Here is a 15,803-nt window from a genome sequence, read left to right on the forward strand (position 1 = left end):
AATTTGACCCAATTCTCAATAAGAGCTTTTCTAGATCAAGATTTGAATTTTTGGATTCCACAGTCAAATATAGGCACTTTCACCACCTGCCATATCATGAGAGGATGTATACATGCAGTATTCCACTCACTGAAGATATATTGATCATGTAAAGTTTGACTGTCAACTATATGCCCCCCATAAGTTTTAGACATTTAATCTCCCTATTTGAGAGAACAAAGCCTACAGGGGACATATATACACTCTGTGTGTGTGTGTGTGTGTGTGTGTGTGTGAGTGTGTGTGTGTGTGTGTGTTCATATACATACATACATACATACATACATACATACATACATACATACATATATATGCTGGTCTTGTTGTATTTGGGTCTTTTCCCGTGTAAGATTGAGATTGTCTTGGCAACATTTCGGTGAGGTTCCACTCACCATCTTCAGGCTGGTGTTTTCGGCTTCGTGCTTGTGCGAGTAAAGCATGGGCGGAAATGCCGTCTCTCTATAAATCTTGCGGGGGAGGTGGAGTGCTGGCTTTGTTGCTGTAAGTGGATTGATTGACTGTGTAGTATATATGTAGGTCTTTGGTTATTTGGGTTTTCTCCCGTGTAAAACTGGAAGTGTCTTGGCGATGTTTCGACGAAGTCTCATTCATCATCTTCAGGCTTCATGCTTCCAGGAGCAATGTGAGATCTCGGCTGTTTCTTCCTTTTAACTGCCAGTGGGGGTTTGAGCTGATTGGGTGGGAGCTTGGCTGTGTTCTGATTGGGTGGAGGTGTGTTCTGATTGGGTGGAGGTGTGTTCTGATTGGGTGGAGGTGTGTTCTGATTGGTTGTGGGTTTGTGTTTCATGTAAGGATAGTTATTCCTCATGTTAGGACTCATGTTAGAACACAGCCAAGCTCCCACCCAATCAGCTCAAACCCCCACTGGCAGTTAAAAGGAAGAAACAGCTAAGATCTCACATTGCTCCTAGAAGCACGAAGCCTGAAGATGACGAATGAGACTTCGTCGAAACGTCACCAAGACACTTCCAATTTTACGTGGGAAAAAACCCGAATGACCAAAGACCTACATACTAACACCCGCAAAAACCTCAGAAAACATATATATATATATATATATATATATATATATATATATATATATATATATATATATATGTGTATGTGTGTGTGTGTGTGTGTGTGTGTGTGTGTGTGTGTGTGTGTGTGTCTGTCTGTCTGTCTGTCTGTCTGTCTGTGTCTGTGTGTGTCTGTGTGTGTGTGTATATCCTCAGACCTCATCAGAAAGGTGTGTATGTGTTTTATTAATAATAAAAAAATACATTAGATTAAGAATTTAAAGTTTATGGATTTATGGTCTTCTTAAATTACATAAGGTTTTTAAAAGACATGATCACTTCAGCATTCATTCTTAACAGGAAAAAATATAATTGGCCTAATAAATTTTATGAAAGCAAATTTATCAGGCACTAAAATCTTTCAGTAACATCAATGTGTACTTTATGTCTGTATGTGTGTGGCATGCATGTGCTACAGCGGTGGGTTGCTGCCAGTTTTACTACCAGTTTGCAAACCCGCGTGCATGTGCTGTTCAAACAATTTACAGTGAACTGCCCATGCGGGAACTGGTTTGGGGGTGTGGCAGGCCTGGGTCACTGCTGGTTCTGCCACCCAGACCGAACTGGGCCAAACCAGCAGCAATCCACCTCTGATGTGCTGCCTTTCCTCTAGAAACTTAAGATTTTGACTGAATGGGGTGATTCTCTTTACAGTCATAGTTCAGTAATCTCACTATTATAGCAATAGCAATAGCAATAGCAGTAGACTTATATACCGCTTCATAGGCCTTTCAGGCCTCTCTAAGCGGTTTACAGAGAGTCAGCATATTGCCCCCAACAATCTGGGTCCTCATTTTACCCACCTCGGAAGGATGGAAGGCTGAGTCAACCCTGAGCCGGTGAGATTTGAACCGCTGAACTGCTGATCTAGCAGTAGCCTGCAGTGCTGCATTTAACCACTGCGCCACCTTGGCTCTTATATTATTATCTTATACTATTATACCTCATTTTAAAAATTCTGTGTTTAATTTGTCTCTGTACTAGAAAACCCTGAAGCAGCCAATAATAATTTCAACAAACAGGTTTTACAGATATGTATAAATCAGAATTATCTTCTGTGACATACTGTGTCCTTGAGATACATTTAGTCTACCATATGCAGAGTGATCATTCTGACTGGGAATTTGGAGAAAAGGCATTTTGATCCAATCCACTGATGACATTCTGGGAATGGCTGATGGGGTATTCACTTTGCTGTGCGTTACGTAATGCTATCACAGATTGTATGATACATATAATATATAGGATTATAGCCATTTATTTAGCATGTGTATTTCATAATAATGAAGAATTTTCCAATATAAGATTTTTTCTGGTTGAAAGTGTATTGGAAAAAATATAACTGCAATAACTAAAAGTGTATTGGAAAAAAATAACTGAGCCAATATGAAAATGTCAAACTGTTGTTATTGGAATAATAAAAATGTTATGGAAACAAATTCTTTTTATTTATGATGTAGCCAGTGTCCCTTTTTAATTAACTATGGTATCAGAGAATGTTTTCTTATCAATATTCAATAACCCATTTAAAAAGAAAAGAGATGTTACACCTTTTTTCTTTTATTCCTTTTATTTATTTTTATATGGATGTTGTAACAATCATTCTTATGAGCACTTACAAATTAATTTCTGCAACTCAAATTCCAAGTAGCTCTGAGTTTACTGAAAAAAATGATTCTATCAGGGAGACTCAAAGTGGTACAATAGTTGAAGAGTTGGCCTGTGATCAGGAATTCCCAAGTTCAGCTCATCTTCAGTGATGGAAAATGAATGGATAACTTGAGGCCAGTCATTTCCTCTCAGCCCAGCCTACGCTTAAATTGTGGGGATAACATGAAGAGAGGTCTGCATATAAGCTGCCTTGGGCATCTGAAGAAAACAGGAATAGAACTTTTAAAGAAGAAATAAAAAACACCAGTAATTTGAATAGTAGAACAACCTGGTCTTCACTGTTGAAGAGAATGAGACTCATCTCCCATACATTCATGCTGGGAACTTTAGGTGTCATGAATCTTATAGAACCTTAAGTCATATATTGTTGCAAAAAAATAATAATAGACCCTACAAAATCTTGATATACTTCTTTGTTGTGACTGAAGTGGTGAATTGTTTCTTGGAGAGGTAAGCAAAGAATACCATGAATATACATCTAAAATCAGAGATGGGTTTCCGGATCGGCCCGGATCAGGCGAACTGATAGTAAAAAAACTAAAACCCACCACTGCCTAGAATGTATATTCCCAGCAGAGTCACCTAAGGAGTAAAAGTCATCCTACCAAACCAAGCAGACACATGTATCAGGCAGCAGTAATACAGGAAGATGCATTAGGTAGACGATCATTTTATGACAAGGGAAAAGGCATCAATTTAGAGGGTACAGTAGAATATAATCATTAACCTTAATGATCCTTAATTTTATGAAGAAAAACACATGGATAGACAATATAAATTGATTGATGATATAGTGTCAGATAACGGGCCTCACAGGTTATATAACACTCAATACGCTATCAAGGAAGACCTGAGGAATTTTCTGAATACTACTGGTACTTATAAGATTTATAATTCAGAGCCTTTGGAACATCTAGTCGCTGAGATTTTATAAAATATTTTATAAATATTATATTCTTTCTTGGAATGATTTGAAAATCAATTTCTCCCATTAAATATACATTTTTATTTAACTAAGATTGAAGCCTCCATCCTGAAAGCAAGTGTTTGGCTTCATGATTATTTCAGAGAATAACTTCTGTTTTACTATTTAAGTTTTAAAAAGGAAGATACTTTTTTCATACAGAAAATATTACCAAAAACTTTCATATCCTCAGAATAAACGTAAAAATTACTTGTTGAGACAAATGGAGGGCTAGGTGGTAATTTCAACTCTTCTTATCAATATTCAATGAAAATGGCTGTTTTGTGGAGGTTTCCAGAAGAGGATCATGCCACTAACCTATAAGCGAAAGCATAAAATAAGGAACTAAGCATTTATTGGTCAGTAAATATTTAAGGAAATAAGGTATTTCTTTTCTATCCAGGCATACAAAACATTTAATAACAAACAGGTCTAACACATTTATTTAGTGGTTCCTGGGGGAGGAATAGTTTAAGCCTACAAGGTTTATTTTCAGCAAATCAAGAGCAAACAAGCAATGTAAAAACTATTTATTCAATTTAAGGAAACCTCGCCAATGGGAGGAATGTCCAGAAATATTCAGCTATGACTAAATGGTGCACCAATATTTGTAGTAGACAAACAATTTTGTTTGCATTATGATTGCTCATTAACCAAGAATAATTGGGAAACTGTCAGAGTTCCTGAAATAAATAGTGCTGCTGTCAAAAAAAGTCAATCAAGTAGAATCAGTTAACACGGTATTTTTAAAAAACACAATATACTAGATATTTTCTTGTCAACTGAACTATTGGAAGAATCATACAAGCATTTCATCCATTGTGAATAAAGACAGGGTGCATAATTTTCATGATCTAACTGAATGCATGTTCAGTATCAGCATGAAGGGATAATTGGACAGCCAGACTTTAAAAGCCACAAATACTGAAGTACCGGTACATACATATGTACACACATAATACCCTATCATACTATTCTCTTCCATGGAAAATAATAAAGAAAATAGTAAGATGCAATAAATAGAAAGCAATAGAAATTAATGAAAGAAAATTATATATATATATATATATATATATGTATATATATATATATATATATATATATATATATATATATATATATATATATATATATATATACATACACACATACACACACACAGACACACACACACACTATTCATTTAAATTCCATGTTTTACACAGCACTGTCATTGCCAAATTTCTAAAAATATCCCATCCAGCTTTTCCACACTTCAGTTTAAAACCAAGTAATTTAATCATTTTTATTTTTAATTCCATGGAGTCTGCTGTTCAGCAGTCTTCAGCTACTTCCAAATTGTTTATTTCCATGAAAACTGCTTTACAATTGATGTAACATTTTAAAAATTAGTTGCTCCCTGCATATTTGTCTATATACATACAATATACATATATTTCTCTATATGCATACAATATATGTAATATCTTATGTATGCTTATTTATAAATCCACAACTTATTTGTTATACTTTTATTGGTATAACTCCACACTTTTCTCTGAAATATTGTAATGTATTTTTTCTACCTATTTCACATAACCTGTAAAATTCTTTTATGTCTATTTTCTATCCATTCTGTTAAGAAATCAATTTACCTTGCACTGGCTGCCTATTGGTCTTCGGATACGCTTCAAGGCGCTAGTCGTCACTTATAAAGCCCTTCATGGTATTGGACCTGGGTACTTGAGAGACCACCTGCTGCCAATTACCTCCAATAGACCGATCAGATCCCACAGATTAGGCCTCCTCCGAATTCCATCCGCCGGCCAATGCCGACTGGCGACTACCCGGAGGAGAGCCTTCTCTGTGGCTGCTCCGACCCTCTGGAACGAGCTCCCCGTGGAGATTCGAACCCTCACCACCCTCCAGGCCTTCCGCAAAGCCCTTAAAACCTGGCTGTTCCGACAGGCCTGGGGCTAAAGAGTTTTTGCCCCCCTTCTTGAATGGTATGGTTGTTGTGTGTTTTTAAATTTTGTATTGTTATGTCTCGTCTTTTTTATCCCCCTGTCTGTACCTCCTTCCCTGATTGAATTGTGAGCCGCCCTGAGTCCCCTTCGGGGAAAAGGGCGGCATATAAATGTAATCAATCACAATCACAATCACATAATACTTTTTTCATATAGGACATATACCGTATTTTCACCCATATAACCCGCCCACGCAAATAACCCGCCCACGCGAATAACCCGCGGGTTTTCGGGATCGTGTAAAATATTTTCCGTATACCCCGCCCACGCATATAACCCGCGACGAGTAAGAGAGAAGGGAAACAGCTGAGATGGGGGGGAAGAAACGGAGAAAGAAGCCTGCGCAAGCTGGGGAAGAGGAAAGGAACGGAGGAGAAGGAAACAGCTGAGATCGGGGTGGGGGAAGAAACGGAGAAAGAAGCCTGCGCAAGCTGGGGAAGAGGAAAGGAACGGAGGAGAAGGAAACAGCTGAGATCGGGGTGGGGGAAGAAACGGAGAAAGAAGCCTGTGCAAGCCTCCGATCGTGTAAAATATTTTCCGTATACCCCGCCCACGCATATAACCCGCAGGGGGGCGCTGTGCATGTAAAAACCGCATATAACCCGCGGGTTATATGGGTGAAAATACGGTAGTTTCTCTCCTGGAAACTTTCTATGTTAACTTTACTGTCCTACTTCTTCTCCTTTTCTTTCACAGCCACATCTCTTTTTTTTTAATCCACTCCTGACACTATGACAGAATAGTCTACCCTTCACTTAGAACTTCTCATTGGCCTGGCATCTTTTACAAATTCTTTTCACCTTTCATCCTAAGCAAACTAATCCATCATATGTGATTTATTTTCATTTCTTTTATTTGTAATTCTTCATCATACAATAATAATCTTCATGCCATCATTAGATAGGCTTTTAGATGTTGGCTTCTGCTAAATATCTTGGTTTTAGTTAATTGAAATAAGTTCTTGATACAGTGCTTTATAGGAATACAGAGAAGGTGTAGACTTGTAGTTTCGAATTAAATTTAGATTTGTATGCATTTGTGTGTTTTTAAAAGAAACTGAAGTGAATTAAAAGAAACTGTATTCTATATTTATAGGAGCAATATTTTTCTTGAAAAGGTTTGTAAAAACATGTTTTGCTTCATCAAATTAATTATCATTTCCTCTTTGCAATTCCCTTCTCCTTCCTTAACTGCCATCAATATTTTTTGAGATCCTTAATTTAAGGATCATTCTTAGTATACCATACTCAAGGGATAAAGTAATCTATGAACATTCTTGCTGTCAAGCCAACTCTGATCCTAAAAGAATCACTACTCCTTGACAGCAGCCATGTTTTACCTCACTTCATAATTCATTCCAATGGCTTAAAGCAAAATTCTTCATACTTCTCCTTCAGAGAAAGTACAAACATTGAAAGAACAAATTCCAAAGTAATTTTGTCTTTAAAAAAAATCTATGGATGAAAAATGTAGGACAAGCAACAACGAAAGAATAATAATAAGGGATTTATTCCAGACATTTCTTGGGTTAAAAGCTCAGATATCTTTCAGAGTTATTATAAATGCCAGCTGGATCATACACACCCTTCTTATCAGTTTCCTTTTAATTATGTGACTTCAAAGGCATTGCAGACTTTTGGGTATTTCTGTTTGCACACTACTAAGTCAACATGGATATTATCTTACCTCACAGTACTTTTAAACTTCTACTTCAAAATTCAGCATTTTGGGAAGTCTGGTATAGCAAAGCAGAAAGTGAATTATTGCTGATAAATACAGAATTCCTAAACAAAATATATTTAGTGGACCTATTCTAGTCCATTCTCATAATTAAGATGACTGTTAAAACAAGAAGAGCAGCTCATTTTCATGAAATGAATTCAAAATTACTAATGTTCATATACTATCATTTAATAAAAATTGTAAAGTTCATTAAAATAATTTTACACATAGCTATTGCCAAATTAAAAATTAAATGACCAGTGTCCACTCTTAATAACTGCAAGGATAGATTCTCTGAAAATTGATTATTCTTCTCCTTAATCTTTTAGGATTTCAGTGGATCGTTCATTGTTGCCATAAAGTAATGGCTCTAACTGTTCACTTCCTCCAAGATCATTTGATAAATGTGTCTATAGAACCTGGATTAAGGTTCCTTTTGTCATTTGTGGTCATCCCCTTAAAAGTCACCTATTGTCACTAACAAATTATATATACTTTTAAGGTAGAAATAAGAATAAAGTTGGATATCACATACATATATTTCTGCAGTAAAATAGTTTTATCTCAAAAACTGATTTTATTTTTCTAGACTATTGACTTTGTTGTTCAATGTGTTAGTTTAGTTTTTAGTTTTTAGTTTAATTTACTTTATTGTCATTGCACCTCGTACAACGAAATCAAATGCCCTCTTCAGTGTACATTATAACTATAAAAATAAAACACAAACACACATCCTTCACATTCTATACAATTGAACTGAAAACCCAATATTGCATTAATATTGCACTAAACAGTAGAATTCAATATAGTTACTGCCCTGGGACAGAAGCTATTTTTCAGCCTATTTGTCCTTGTTTTTATTATCCTGTACCATTTGCCAGATGGTAATAGTTCAAAAAAATGTGCCCAGGATGAAATGGATCTTTAAGAATGTTTTGAACTTTCTTAAGGCAGCAGGAGCTATAAAGCTCTTCCAAAGAGGGGAGAGTGCAACTAATGATCCTCTGGACAATGACGTTAACCCTCTGGAGTACTGTCCTATCTGCCATTGTGCAATTGGCAAACCATACACAAGTGCAGTAAGTTAAAATACTCTCTATGGTGCAGTAGTTTTCACCAGCAGTTTTTCATTCAGTTGTTGTTTCCTGGGAAGTCTCAGGTAGTATAATTTCTGCTGGGCCCTTTTGAACAGTGCTGCAATGTGAGTGCCCCAGGTCAGGTCCTCTTTTATAATAACACCCAGAAACTTAAAACTGGCAACTTACTTCACTCAGTCTCCATTGATAAGCAAAGACTGGATGTTTGGTTTATTCCTTCTATAGTCCATTATAAGCTCCTAAGTCTTATTTGTGTTAAGGACCAAATTATTGTCTCCATACCACAAAAGCAACTGATCCACCTCATCTTAGTAGGCAGGCTCCCCGCTCCCCGGAGGGGAGTCCCACCACTGTGGTATCATCTTCAAATTTAGTAATAGTATTACTAGTGTGAGTGGGAATGTAGTCATGCACATAAAAGGTATAGAGTAAGGGACTCAACACACAACCCTGTGGTATCCCAGTGTTAAGAATAAGGGCTGAAGAGATATGATTACCTTATCTGACCTTCTGAGAGTGGCCATACAGAAAATCCATAATCCAAAGGCAGGTTAAATAAGAAAGTTCAAGATCCATAAGTTTAGACACTATGTAGAAATATTGTGTTAAATGCAAAACTAAAATTTACAAAAAGCATCCTCACATAGCCCACCCCCCACCCCCAGCTGTTCCAAATGAGTTAGACCAGTGTGAAGAATGATGGCTATAGATCTATTTCTTCTGTATGCAAATTGGTGTTTATCAAATGTGTGCGGAATATCAGAAATGATGTGCCAGCAGACCAATTACTTAGTATTTCATTGTTGACATACATGTTGCTATTCCATACTTTTTCACAACTGCTTCTACACAGTCTTAACATATTTGCATTTTTAATATATCTAAAGGGACAATAGCTCACCATAAAGCTACAGAGTCCTGCTGACCTTGCCACCTTTTATTGTTTGGGTAGCCCTTGTGATATAGGGACCTCAACTACAATTCTAACTCAAGCTGTACTCCTGTCTGCAAATTAATTATCTGGCAGCTAATATCTTTTGTCATTGGTTTGTTCTAGATCATGGTTATCCAAACTTTTGGCTTGCCTGGGCCTCATTGATTGAAAAGTAATTGACGGGCAGCATATAAATATATATAATATACTTAATGTATATAAATCACATAACAATGTTAAACATTTATGACCTTGGGGCCTGCATTATTAGCTGTTCAGGGCCACATGCAGCCCACGGGTTGCGAGTTCAGCCCCTACCATGTTTCCACCAAATAAGACAGGGTCTTATTTTCTTTTGACCCATGAAATAAGCACTTGGCCTTATTTTTGGGGAGGTCTTATTATTTTTGAGGTGCAGGAGGTGGCGAGCGTGGTCACTTCTTGGCTGCTGCTGTGTTGCCATATTTTCAGGGAGGTCTTATTTTTGGGAAAGGGCTTATTTTAGTGCATATGCTGAAAAGCCCGATTGGGCTTATTATCCAGGGAGGCCTTATTTTGGGGAAAACAGGGTAATGTATATCTTAAGTTACGGAATCCATACAAATACTATTAAAAATGAACTGAAATAGACTATAAGAATATAATATGTCTGTCTTCTATGTTTAATAGCACATTTTAATCTGTATTGTAATTTTTCTGAACTGATTAGAATATGAAGAATGCTCAGACGTTATTTCCGAAAGCCAGTTATTCTAAAAGTAATAAATAGTTCTACTCTGCTTGTGAATTTTGTTGAAGCATCTGGTGTGCCACAGAGACATTGGAGACACCCCAAAATAAAATAAAATAAAAATGCCATTACTGCATTTGGAGTGCATCATAATAGAAGAAATTGCAATCATATATGAAAACTCTTTTAACTGAACAAGGCTTAATTCTCAGTAGGTCTCTTTAAGGCTGATTTTTTCTTCAAATCAGCCTCAGCTCCAATGACTACTTGGACATGTTTTTGCAAAGATTAGGTTATTTAAAAAAACCAGATAAAACCTGTTGGCCTTTCATTGATCTGGTATGTTATCATCCCCAAAATACCTTTCATTTTTAATGTTAAACATGGTCCTCTAATTTGAAGTAGATTGACTTTCACTGTGATACATGGTCTTGATTAAAACCTCACTTGTACTCACTATTTCTGGGAACTCCTTAATCAGGTCATGAATAATTTTGCACTTAGAATGTCTCATGGAAATGGTTCATTTGTGTATGCATGTAAACTAAAACTGTTTTCCTTAATTCTGAGGATATAGGGAAGATACGTAACATATTTTAACCAGAAAGGAAAAGTTTCTCTTTTCATTTCCTGAAAAATGAAACATTTAAAAGACAAATTAAATTGCATGACAAACAAAAATATGATAAAATTATTCTAATATATACTCTATATACCATGATTGACCTGAGATGTGTAGAGCATTTTGATATTACTGTATTGTGCTTTTTATTTTCCTCACCAATATTTGATACAGAGTCAGAATAGTTTTCCAATGTAACTTTTCTGATGTCCAAATTCTAAAAGCTGATATACTTTCCTCAAGGAATTCTTTCTCCACACATTCCATAACAGAATTACCCAGTAAAAATATATCCTCTTTAAAGTGGATTTCTACGCTGAGGTAAATATATGTGACTAACCTAATCCCTCTATTCTATTATCATCCCTAGCAAGGCAAGCTAAAATGTTTTCTTGCCTGAAACCAAGCAACAAATATCCCTCTCCAAGCAGAGTCATTTGATACAGAAATTTCAGCCCTCATATTATTTCTTTCCTCAAAATCAAAAGAGACTGCTTTCCAATTTGCCGTAGTTTGACCTATCTCCTTGCCAAAAAGTGTTATTCATTTTATGCATTAATATTCATCTTCAAGCATATTAATCCATAGTGTACAGTGAAATAAAATTACAAAACAAAATCGATATGAGATTAAAACAAACTAAATATACAGTATCTTATTTGTTGAAATACTTATTGAAATTTTAATATATTGAAATACTGGGAAGCTGCTTTTAAAACTTTAAAGTGCAAGAAAGCAGGCATACGGGTAGATATATAGAGAGACATACTGAACATACATAAAAATAGAATAATATATTGCTGAACATACAGCAACACTCTTGTCAGACAATTTGCTTTCAGGAAGGAATCCTGAAAGTGCAATGAGTGAAGTGGTAGTTAAACACGATCCAATGCCCTTCTAGCACCTAGTCTTAGATAATATACTGGAATAATTACAGCTTCTGAGTTACCCTCAGTATTAATTAAACTATTATAGTTTGTAATCCTGAACTCCAGCAGGCCATAGATAACTGATGCCAAGTTATCTCTGCTTTCAAGGAGCATTTGACATGCCAGCCTTAGCTAATGGAAAGGGCTTTGTGCCCTGTAAGTCACTTGAGCTTCCAGCAAATGTACTGGATCAAGAAGGACATCCAAATTGGAAGCCTTTAGAGAAATTGTAAGACATATGCAACAAACTGAATGTATCTTCTGATCAGAGTTTAATGTGGTCTTCATTCCATCACCAGCTTCAGAGATCACTTCAGCACGTTCATTGAGCTAAGCATTTAGGTCAAAATAAAAACTTGACAAAATCCACAAACTTTGTAACAATCAAGTCATCCTAAATTTCTTTTATAACTTTCTGCTGCATTCATATTGTAGGGTTGAAATGTAGTCTACTCTGGAATTGCCCCTTCATACAGTAATGTAATCTTAACTTTAATAAACCTAGAAAGACATCCAAAAGAAATCCATCATCATCAAAGAGCCTGTGAAAAATTGAGTTTCAACTAATATTAAAGGTACGGTGTTAATTGATGAATTTTGGACTATCTTTGTCAAATGAAACATTTGGAAACAGGTAAAATATTTTAAATAGTTATTTAAATCACCAGAGTTCAAAAACACTTTTTTAGCAAAATATATATATATATATATATATTAAACGCAACTGTGTAATTCAAGGCATCTAAAAATAGAGCTTCCGATGAGACATATATATCCGACCAATTAATGCTCCTTTCTTTTAAATATGTATTTTAAAGAATACATATTTACATAAAGAATGTATAAATCTCAGTTGAAAGACTTGCATGATTAATTTTAGATTGCATATCACTTTATAACTATTTCTATACTTCACATGCATTTTAAAAGCAATGCACTAAAGATAACATGGATGGAACATATATTTATTTGAAGAAAAAATATTTTTTCAATAAACATCAGAAATACTGCACTGCCATCTATTGATGCAAATTGTAGTATTTTAGATAAGCTAAAAAATAGAACAAATGGCCTTTGAAAAAGTCAGCTTGATGGTTTTCTGAAAAGCAAAATATAACATAATCTTTATAATAAAATTATAAGGCATTGTATCCAAACTGATTTAGCTCAAAAATATATTAATTTTAGTTGATCTATAGAAAAAATATATTTCCAAAGGCCTTTTCCACTTTTTCAGTGCAAATTTATAATATGGATATGTACAAAATATTAATCATTTACAATATAAGATAGACTCTAAAATATTATGTATATGTGTATGTTTTTTTCTTTTTTATTACAATGCAACCAGTGATTATGTACTTTACTGAAAACAGACCTTATTTTAAGAAGCTTGCAATCTCAAGTATGGGTTACAGCCAACAAAATGTTGCTGTAGGGGAAATGAATTAGGTGTCTGAGCCAAAATATTAATGGAAAAAGTTAGATTTAATTAAAATAGCATTCTAAAGTAGGAAGGAGGTCAGAAAGTGGCTGATACTTATGGGAAAGCTTATTTAAGATTGTATAGCTGATTGACCGGAAACTCTCATCGTGGTTGCATCTCTTCATACTTGATATAAATATGGGGAAATGTAATAAACAAAGGTATTTTATGGCAATATGTTCTTTATCACAGTACTTATTCATTCATTATTTATAACTCACCTTTGTTATTTTTATGAGTAACTTGCTGTGGTGAACATACTTAATGCGGTTTCCTCTTTCTATTTCTTCACAACAACCGTGTGAGGTGACTTGGCTGAGAGTTGTCGAACGATGTGTTGACTAACTGAGAGAGATAGCCTGGCCAAATTATAGAACATATTAGAACTTAAAAGACAGCTCCAGTTTGTGCTATTTTACTTGTTTTTGTTTGCTTGTTTATTTAAATTTATTATAGCTACCCACTCCAATAAGATGCCAGTAATTTTCGAGGTCTAATTCTAATTAAATCAATTAAAATTTAGGCAAAACAAAACGGCCTGGATTAAAAACAAGCATAAGAACAGAACCCAATGGGGTGTTCCAAAAAAACATTAACCCCAGGGACCAAAGAGAGGTATTAAGGGCTTTATAGAGGGGATACTTTCTGTCAGAAAGAAAGTTTATTTGCATGCATAATTAATTGATTCAAGGCATCAGCATTTCCAGTAATCAGAAGACACAGAAATCTTTTACTATAAGGAAGTCAAGTATTCTTTTTTGAAGAATCTATGAGAAAAGCACCTTAGTAATAAGATTCATAAACTCTGTTTTTTCAAAGAGTTTGACTGCCATCTTGTGCCCACAAAGTGAAATTCCACAATAGAAAATTAAACAGACACACATTGCCATTCCATTTCAAAAATGTCTCTTTTGCACTAAAGGGAAGACAATCAGATATTTTATGTATGCAGCCATGCAATTACTATATAAATGCTTAAATAAGCACAATGGTTGGGAAAGCATAGTTGAAGGGATTAACACTTTAGAGTTGAGAAGGCTAGTCAGAATAAAGACATTAGCAAATAAGGCAGTATCTATAGCAACTGACATATCTTCATCATGTATGGAGATGGAAGAAAAATTAGCTTCTGGGACCATTTATACATTACCAATTGTGATAAAGTCCATGTCATAAAAATTGCACAGGCTAATTTTCACATGCATGTGCCAATTTAAAAACAGAGACATAACATCTCATTAATGTACAGCCAAGTGACCTGGGTTTTTGTTGGATCTGCTGTTCATATACTCATTGCTTATGGATCATTCTCATTTGTTCTGTGACTTTCATTCTCTCTTGACTGGAACAAGATCAGAAATCATATAACTTCATTCCTATTTTAAGCCGTGTTTCCAATATCCTCTATAAGTAGTCCTTAACAGCTGTTAAGTTAGCGACATGGTGGTAAAGTGAATCTAGCTTCCCCTTAACTTTGCCTGCCAGAAGGTCGTAAAAGGTGATCACGTGACTCTGGAACACCGCACCATCATTAATATGAGTCAGTTGCCAAGCATCTGAATTTTGATCACATGACCACGGGGTTGCTGCAACGATCATAAGTGTGAAAAATGGTCATTACTTACTTAAAACTTTAAACAGTTACTAAACAAACAGTTGTAAATGGAGGACTATCAGTATTGTCTTCTAGGATCAAGTAAAATAGCTTTAAAAATAATATTGGTAATATTTAATATCCACCAATTGTACAGCAACTCACATACCAAACCCAAGAAGAGTACAATCAAGTTAGTTTTAAAATAGCTTTCTTTTTTATAACATGAAACACAACCATAGCTTTATACGTTTATAGGAAAGGGAATTTATAATCCATAATTCTCCAGATTATATTATTATATTTAATACAATGAGATAAAATAAAATATAAAATAAAGAATGCCAGAGAATGAAGAAATTAGACCAGATCTTCTACTTCAACTGCAGCTCAAAGTTACAGGATGGGAAATGTAGCTTTATGAAGCAATCATTGTTTCTATAAAGGATGGGTTGTATCAAAATAATTAGCATTCAGGATTTACGCCAGATTTTCAGGAAAACTCAAAATGCTATGTACTCTTTAGACCATTTTGCTTGGTCCTAATACATCTATTCAAATAAGGTTTTTAAACAACTAGTTTGGTACACTGATTATAGATAAAGTAAAGTATCAGATTCAGAAAATCAATACTCTGATATCTAGTCCTACCTTAAGGACCAAACCAGGGGTGGGTTCCAGCAGGCACTACTGCCCGTTCGCTCGTGTGTGCATTGTGTGTGAAAAAAATTCACTTTCAAAAACTGTTTTCAAGAAAATCTTGGGACCAAGTTCAGGCAGTTGCCAAGAGTCAAGACTAAGCCAAAGACACACATTAAAAAAAGATTCATATGGAGGTGACAGCATTACTAAATTATATGAATATCAAATTTATCCTAAATACATCTTCCTGAAACAACTTTAAAACTTTCTAGCATCTTGAAGTTC

The 15,803-nt window shown here is 35.1% G+C and overlaps 2 long non-coding RNA genes across 2 annotated transcripts in view; one reads left to right on the forward strand and one right to left on the reverse strand.

Moving 5' to 3' along the window:
- Positions 1-15,803, forward strand: part of LOC116510673 — a 172,344-nt gene that overhangs the window by 149,442 nt on the left and 7,099 nt on the right. The gene's annotated exons all lie outside the window — the stretch shown is intronic.
- LOC116510672 overlaps positions 2,714-15,803 on the reverse strand; it is a 65,771-nt gene continuing 52,681 nt past the window's right edge. Inside the window, exons 2-4 of the long non-coding RNA XR_004255665.1 lie at positions 13,504-13,641; positions 3,965-4,071; positions 2,714-2,987 (exon numbers count right to left, since the gene is read on the reverse strand). This is a non-coding gene — a long non-coding RNA (uncharacterized LOC116510672). The remainder of the gene's footprint in view (positions 2,988-3,964; positions 4,072-13,503; positions 13,642-15,803) is intronic.

Source organism: Thamnophis elegans, chromosome 6 (genome assembly GCF_009769535.1).
Source record: "Thamnophis elegans isolate rThaEle1 chromosome 6, rThaEle1.pri, whole genome shotgun sequence".
NCBI classification, from domain to species: Eukaryota; Metazoa; Chordata; class Lepidosauria; order Squamata; family Colubridae; genus Thamnophis; species Thamnophis elegans.